A 9005-nucleotide genomic window follows, 5' to 3' on the forward strand; every position below is an offset into this window, starting at 1 on the left:
GCATGAATTGTGGAGAAATTAAACCCTCAGAAGGGAGTTTCAAGGGTGGTGTGACTAAAAAATGTGGGATGATGCCACCAAATTGAGGTTCCTTCCTTTTAGATTTATCATGTATCTGAAACTGGTTGCACACATGATCCATCTGAGGGTATTATTGTAGTATTTTTTCAACATACTTGATTTACCATTGAATAATACTCATTTTTGCAGCAACCATTTCCAATACATAACAGATCTCTGGAACACCCTCTCATTCTGTTCAAACATTTTGGTGGCTCTGCAATGCAATTTGTCAACAGAGCACCATTCTGTTATAAAACAGGACAGTAGAAGTGTCCCTCTAACTTTCTTCGGGATCAGTGTCGTTCCTCACCACCCTCTCATTTTTTCATTCGATGCCCAGGCAGATGATCAAAAAGCAGAAGCGGTGGGTTACTCAACCTGATCCCCTTTCTTCTTTTGCTTCTTTCTCTCATTTTCTTTCTATCACTCTCTAGTCTTTACCCATCCAATTCACGGCAGGGCCACACCATCATTGCTTTAGGACTTCCATTAACCTGGGTGACCTCATCTGATATTTCTGAGAGATATATATACATACATACTTTTTTGACATCAGAATCCGTGACTGCCTTGGTGTTTATAGGACTTTCAGCTATCAATATATGGGATTCAAGACTCACCTCTAAAAAGAGGTGGCACCTAAACAGTCCATTTTTGAAGCCAAGACCCAGCAGACCTCACACCATTTTTCAAGTGTGGGAGAATATCAGTGAACATTTGATACTACCTGTTCCCAGATTCAGGAGCACTCATAACATCATGGGCCTTTATAAGTAAACTCTGGGAAATCCTCCCAAAATCTAAGATACAGAGTTCCTGGTGTCATCAGGTGTGGGATATATCTACCTGCGGTCAGACCATACTGAGTATGCCCAACCTCGTCTGATCTTGGAAGCCAAGCACTGTGGGCCAGGTCAGTACCTGGTTGGGAGACCACCAGGGAATACCGGGTACTGCAGGTATTTTTATCCAAACCCAGGACACAGGACCAAGAATCACTTTCCTCCTTCTTTTCCCCTTCTATTTTGAAAATCCCAGATACACTCAGGAATTTGAGTTGAGCCAGGCATAATATATCGTTTGGTTATTTGTTTTGATGTTCTCTTCCGGTGATATTTTTCACTATATGTCTAATTGTTACAATTCCAGGGAGAAAACTTCACACCAATACATAAGACTTATACAATCATTTTTGGAGACACCCATATATTTTCGCTCACAGAACCAATTAGCCTAACTGTCATCGTTATTACATTAGTGATATATTTAGACTATATTCCTTTGATTGATTTATTTAGACTATAGCATAGCTATTCCACCATTAACTATTACCTTTCCTTGTTGTTGTTTCCCCCCCCCCCCTTCCTTTTGCCTTATAGTCAATATTTTCTGAAGGTCGACAATAAAAGTTATATTTTAAATAGAATTCATGATTTCATTTGTCATCAAAAGTGTGCCCCAGAAAAGGCACATAGTCTTTCTTTTTCTCTTTTGGCTCTGGTACTATATGGGAACCATCTCCCCCCTTTTTTGTGCACTAGTTTACTGAACTATCTCTGGGAGCACCACCAACCCAGCGCCTAATACTAATTATTTGTGTTGTATATTGGCCAGATGTTGGTTTATATATTAGAGCTTATGCTTTAATGATATCATCTTAAAATATTAGACACCGCAATTGAGTGATCCTGTGCAGACTCTACCAATCCCCTTTTCTGGATCTCCTCGCAGACCTGGACTAAAGCATCCGCCAACTCCTGTACAGTCTGTGGTGCAACGTGGCATTGGTGGATGGAGCGAGACATGATGTCCCAGATGTGCTCAATTGGATTCAGGCCTGGGGAACGGGCGGGCCAGCCCATAGCATCAATGCCTTTGTCTTGCAGGAACTGCTGACACACTCCAGCCACATGAGGTCTAGCATTGTCTTGCATTAGGAGGAACCCAGGGCCAACCGCACCAGCATATGGTCTCACAAGGGGTCTGAGGATCTCATCTCGGTACTTAATGGCAGTCAGGCTACCTCTGGCGAGCACATGGAGGGCTGTGCGGCACCCCAAAGAAATGCCACCCCACACCATTACTGACCCACTGCCAAACCGGTCATGCTGGAGGATGTTGCAGGCAGCAGAACGTTCTCCTTGGCATCTCCAGACTCTGTCACATCTGTCACATGTGCTCAGTGAGAACCTGCTTTCATCTGTGAAGAGCACAGGGCGCCAGTGGCAAATTTGCCAATCTTGGTGTTCTCTGGCAAATGCCAAACGTCCTGCACGGTGTTGGGCTGTAAGCACAACCCCCACCTGTGGACGTCGGGCCCTCATACCACCCTCATGGAGTCTGTTTATGATCGTTTGAGTAGACACATGCACATTTGTGGCTTGCTGGAGGTCATTTTGCAGGACTCTGACAGTGCTCCTCCTGTTCCTCCTTGCACAAAGGCGGAGGTAGCGGTCCTGCTGCTGTGTTGTTGCCCTCCTATGGCCTCCTCCACGTCTCCTGATGTACTGGCCTGTCTCCTGGTAGCGCCTCCTTCCTCTGGACACTACGCTGACAGACACAGCAAACCTTCTTGCCACAGCTCGCATTGATGTGCCATCCTGGATGAGCTGCACTACCTGAGCCACATGTGTGGGTTGTAGACTCCGTCTCATGCTACCACTAGAGTGAAAGCACCGCCAGCTTTCAAAAGTGACCAAAACATCAGCCAGAAAGGATAGGAGCTGAGAAGTGGTCTGTGGTCACCACCTGCAGCACAACTCCTTTATTGAGGGTGTCTTGCTAATTGCCTATAATTTCCACCTGTTGTCTATTCCATTTGCACAACAGCATGTGAAATTGATTGTCAATCAGTGATGCTTCCTAAGTGGACAGTTTGATTTCACAGAAGTGTGATTGACTTGGAGTTACATTGTGTTGTTTAAGTGTTCCCTTTATTTTTTTAAACAGTGTATAGTTCAAGTGCACAGTCTAGAACCTGATCCCTAGATGAGGAGGAGGGCCCCCCAGGCAGTGGGGCCTACCGGTGGTTTCCCCTGTACCCCTGTGAGCCAGTCCAAGCCTGCCTAAACCCCATATCATCATACCTCTAACTGTAGTGAACTTCATTGAGGGAGTCCCAAATAGCAAACGTCAAAGTTCTTCCAAGCCTCCGTGACCAGGATAATTCTGGCTGAGGAGGAATCGGAGCATCACCAGCACATACAGCAACTTCCGTCTGCACCTAGACCCCAAACCCATCACATCAGCCTTCCATTAAGTATAGGCGCTCCACAGCCATGCCTCAGAAACCTGAGATTCCTTCTTATTGGCTCTCAGGTCACCTATGGGTGTGTCTATAATGGGTGCAAGGGGTGGCGGACATATGGGCCCACACTGCACAACGTGCACCTATTTATGAAATTTAACTTGCCATCTTCGGCATGGAACTCACTGGGAAAATGGCAACCAGTTATGATTCAATATTTCAGCACAGTAAAATAAGTTGGAAATAATACAATTCACATATGCTTTCTTGATTTTCTGTTTATAAGTCGCAGAAATGAATGGCTATTTATTATCTATCTAAAAACCAAACCACCAAATTTTATTAGATTTTTAATAGATATTTTATTTCCCTAAGAGTTTGTGAATCCTAAAAATGTGAAATCACAATGTACTGTACGCCAGCTATGGGGGAGGGCTTTTTGCATAGCAAGGGGGCGAACGCTTGTGCAGTCCTGCTATGCAAAAAAAGTTTTTTGTAGAAGTAGACCAGGGTCTGACTTACTTACCCTGTGCGATCGATCCAGCGATGCAGGTCCCGGAATTGACGTCAGACATCCGCCCTCCAAACGCCTGGACACGCCTGCGTTGGACTCACCACTCCCAGAAAACGGTGAGTTGCCGCCCTGGAACGCCTTCCTGATGTCAAACTTCTTGCGATCCCGCTAGCGATCCCTTTCTTTGTTCTTCTGGTCGTTGCCTGTCACAGGTGCAGACCCGACCTGTTCGCACCGCTGCGACAACCAGCAGTGTGCGAACGGTTCGGAATGACCCCCCTAGGGGGTAATTCAGAGTTAATTGCAGCAGCAAATTTGTTAGCTGTTGGGCATAACCATGTGCACTGCAGGAATGGCAGATGTAACATGTGCAGAGAGAGTTAGATTTGGGTGGATTATTTTGTTTCTGTGCAGGGTAAATACTGGCTGCTTTTTTTTTACACTGCAATTTAGATTTCAGTTTGAACACACCCCACCCAAATCTAACTCTCTCTGGTGGTCATTCCGAGTTGTTCGCTAGCTGTTTTCGTTCGCAGCGCAGCGATTAGGCAAAAAAAACAGCACTTCTGCGCATGCGTATGCGGCGCAAGGTGCATGCGCGACGTACGTTCACAACAGCCGATGATTTTTTACACAAGGTCTAGCGAAGCTTTTCAGTCGCACTGTTGGCCGTAGAGTGATTTACAGGAAGAGGGCGTTTCTGGGTGTCAACTGACCGTTTTCAGGGAGTGTTCAAAAAAACGCAGGCTTGCCTAGAAAAACGCAGGCGTGGCTGGCCGAACGCAGGGCATGTTTGTGACGTCAAAACATGAACTGAATGGTTTGAAGTGATCGTAAGCGCTGAGTAGGTCTGAAGCTACTCTGAAACTGCTCAAAAATATTTTGGAGCCGCTCTGCGATCCTTTCGTTCGCACTTCTGTTAAGCTAAGATACACTCCCAAAGGGCAGCGCCTTAGCGTTTGCACGCTGCTAAAAGCAGCTAGCGAGCTAACAACTCGGAATGAGGGCCTCTGTTATATCTGCCCCCCTGCAGTGCACATGGTTTTGCCCAACTGCTAACAAATTTGCTGCGGCGATCAACTCTGAATTAGGCCCATAGATCCCAACAGGAGAGGACTAGGCCAGACTCCATCAGTACCTGCCATATAATGCAGAGGAAATCACAGTGACTGCCATATGATACAGAAAACATAACAGTGAGTGCCATATAATACATAGAACATTACAGTGACTATCATATAATGCAGAGAACATCAGTGACCTCTATATAATAGAGAACATCACAGTGACCACCATATAATGCAGAGGGCATCACAGTGACTGCCATATAATAATACTATTCTTTAGGCTCATTCCTAACTTTTATTCATAACTTTAATTGCACCAATACTTTCATCTGTTGGGTTCACCATGATAAACTGAGGCATGCCAGATGATTCAGTGAGATATATATAAAGAGTGTATTGTTCACAGTCTATCCCTCAAAATGTAACATGTTTCTTGTAAAAAAAGACCTGTTGTTCTACCTGCTGTATGTATCATCCTAACAGTTCCCTTCCAGGTAATTGGAAAACTAATATTAACTTAAACGCCATTCGCAACCAAGTTTTGTTGTACTGCAGTAATGCTGGAGCCTTGACCATCAGGGAGGCAGCGGACAGCTCTAAGGCACCCTGTGATGGTGCAACCCATGGGGTACATGCCCACCAGCCTGACCATGAACACATGCTGTCTATTCCCATATAGAGGCAGTATTCATACACTCTGCTTACATATTGGTAAAACTTGTTTCTGTGCACAGTTTACATGTACACCCTTTTTCTCTGCTCCTTTGCCATTGAATGTACAGTTCCTTGACAGTTTCCTGGTTCCAGGGGTTAAAGTGTGTGTGTGGGGGGGGGGGGGGGGGGAGGGGGGTTCCACCACCTGTAATGGTAGGGGGAACTAGTTCCACCTCCTCCATTGCCCTGTACAGTAATTCCAACAGAGAAGTCTACCCCATTACCGACATCAACAGATGATGCAGACTGCACTAGTGTTACTTATGAGCTGCAGGCAGCTCCCACTTCCTCAGTTCCTGGTGGCTCCTTGGTTCTCCTCCATCTACAGCCCACCCCTCCTGGTACTCACACACATGAGATGTCATGCTGTCACCGCTGCTGAAGTGAAGAGGAGCAGGCTCTGTGCATCTTGAAGACAAGATGAAAGGGGGTTGGGGAGGGACAAGAGAGGTGGGGAAGCTTCTTTAGGGTTATAGTGCATGGAGCTGCTGGAGTGACAGAGGCAGAGAAGTATATAAGGGGTGCTACTGTGGGTATTATATGTATAAGCGGCACTACATTGGTCATTATGTGTAAGGGGCACTACAACTGTGGACATTACGTATAAGGGGCACTACTACTGCGGGAAATGTGTATAAGGGGCACTACTGTGGCATTGTATATAAGGGGCACTACTGTGTGGCATAACATGTATAAAGGGTACCATTGTGTAGCGCAACATGAATAAAGTGACGTAACCTGAATAAGGAGCATTACTATTTGGTGTAATATGAACCAAGGGTACTACATGTGGTGTAATGTGAATAGGATAGTGATACTGTGCGGTGTAATTTGAATTGGGGGTACTATTTTGTGACCACGCTGCTTCTTTGTGAGATCAATGTCCCTTTACAAAGTATGGGAAGTAGGGCACTAATTTATCATTTGCAGGGGGTGCTGAGAACACTAGTACTGGCCCTGGCTTTGCTTAATGTATGGGGGGGTAGGTGTTACGATAAATATGTTCCACCACCTCTCCAGGACCACTTTAAGCCCTGCCTGGTTGCCTCATTGCTGTGCTGTATGCGCCCCCCCCCCCCATGTATTTGTCTCTATAGAAGACTCACCTTGTCAGCTTGCTTCTGTCTCCAAGTTTGTATGCGTACCACTCCCCTCCCATTTGTGCCTCTGCTCCCCCTTTGTATATGTGCACATCTTTGTCTTCTTTATGCATGTCTGTCTATTTATCCTCCTTTCTTTGTCTATATAATACAGTGTTTGTGACATTCTGTTTTCCCATCTGTTAGGTGGGTGATACTCCTGTGCAGGGGCTAAGCGGTGGCACCATTGTTGCTCCTTGACACATGGCTTGCAGAGTGCCTGGATGTGGCAATCTGCAGTCTAGAGAGTCCCTGCAGAATAGTCCAGTAGAGTATCCTTAGGATGCTCCAAGCACTCATTACTTCATGATTCTGGTGGCCTCACCTTCTCATCATCATGTCACATGGGAGGGGACAGACAGATTATCACCCTGAGAATGTGTTCCAAAGTCAAAAACAAATAGGAATACAAGTGTGGACAAGGGAGACAGTATCTAATATCTGTTCAGGAATTTCACTCCAAATATTAGAAATCACGCGTCAGTGCCAACAGATACTAATAATCTCTTGGGTACGAGATACCATCTAAAATAAATTTCATATGATTTTATTTTTTAATTACAGGGGAAATGAAGACCCCTTTGGGGCATCCAAACATTTTTTCTTGGAATGCGATATAAAGAAAATGAACTACTATGTATTTTTCTCACAGTTTGCCTCCCTTGAATTAGGCAAGGTTCTTTGTGGATAAAATCACATTCTTATAAACACTAAAGCTAATGCAAACATCTTGAAAGAAACATATTTTTAATGTCGACATTCCCTGTCAACTTTTCTTCTCTTCCTTTGTCTGCATATATAGAAGAACCCCGGATAGCGAACTGGATTCCAGCATGGGCGAGCCGTATTTTGCCCACGGTCCATAGATTGGTCACCCCTGTCCCAGACACTTGGGGCCTGATTCAGGTCCTGTTGGAATAGCGGCACATGCCTCAAAGTAACGATGTTCAGTACACATGCCTCAAAGTAACGATGTTCAGTACACATGCCTCAAAGTGACGATGTTCGGTACACATGCCTCAAAGTGACGATGTTCGGTACACATGCCTCAAAGTGCCGATGTTCAGTACACATGCCTCAAAGTAATGATGTTCGGTACACATGCTTCAAAGTAACGATGTTTGGAACACATGCTTTAAAGTAACGATGTTGGGTACACATGCTTCAAAGTAACGATATTCGGTACACATGCTTCAAAGTAACGATGTTCGGTACACATGCTTCAAAGTAACGATGTTCGGTACACATGCCTTGAAGTGACGATGATCAGTACACATGCCTCAAAGTGATGATGTTCGGTACACATGCCTCAAAGTAACGATGTTCAGTACACATGCTTCAAAGTGACGATGTTCGGTACAAATACTTAAAAGTAACGATGTTCGGTACACATGCCTCAAAGTAACGATGTTCGGTACACATGCCTCAAAGTAATGATGTTCGGTACACATGCTTCAAAGTAACGATGTTTGGAACAGATGCTTTAAAGTAACGATGTTGGGTACACATGCTTCAAAGTAATGATAAAGTCAAATATTACCTTTGAACATAAGCTATATACTTATTATGGACTAAGTACGCAATTGGCGCAGTGAGTACCGTAAGGGTACGCACTTAGCGTAGCAGACGCTAGGCCGTGGGCGCGATGCACGAGCGGCACGTACGCTCACGGGCTTACGCTTAGTATCGAGCACGCTATAGGCGGCCCGAATACCGTACTGCTACCCTGTTGGCGTACCGGACGCTGTGCCGTGAGAGTGAGACACGAGCGGCGCTGACGCTCACTGAATGACACACAGTAAACCTTGTTAACAACACACTGTAAGGGTATGCTTATAGTGTAAACCTTAGTACTGTAATATTACCACAATGTAACGCTTATTGACCTTGATAATATGAAAGCTGTTTGAGCGATCGAGACGCTCAGAAACCCTTTACAATAACTGGTTTAACACACAAGTCCTGGTAAGGTTCCAACACCTTCGTAGAAGATTCTTTAGTATAAAAAAAAGGGGAAAAACAGTTACAGCTTATACACTACAGACCTAACATCAATATCTAAACAGAATAATAAGAAATAAATGTGAACAATAGCGAACGATCGCAAACAGAATAAACACAAAGAGAATAAAATGGCAAACACTTAAAGGATAACAAAATGAGAACGAATGGCGTACATAAAGAATAACAAAATGGCTACAGAGAAACTTACACAAGTGGGAATGATTCGCAAGCGCGTCCTGGACCAGCCCTCAGCCTTC

General features: G+C 44.8%; 1 pseudogene; it reads left to right on the plus strand.

The window, feature by feature from the left end:
* The first annotated feature begins 907 nt into the window (after nt 1-907).
* Nucleotides 908-1025, plus strand: LOC134930112 (5S ribosomal RNA; annotated as a pseudogene).
* Nucleotides 1026-9005: the final 7980 nt, after the last annotated feature.

Source organism: Pseudophryne corroboree, chromosome 5 (genome assembly GCF_028390025.1).
Source record: "Pseudophryne corroboree isolate aPseCor3 chromosome 5, aPseCor3.hap2, whole genome shotgun sequence".
Taxonomy (NCBI): domain Eukaryota; kingdom Metazoa; phylum Chordata; class Amphibia; order Anura; family Myobatrachidae; genus Pseudophryne; species Pseudophryne corroboree.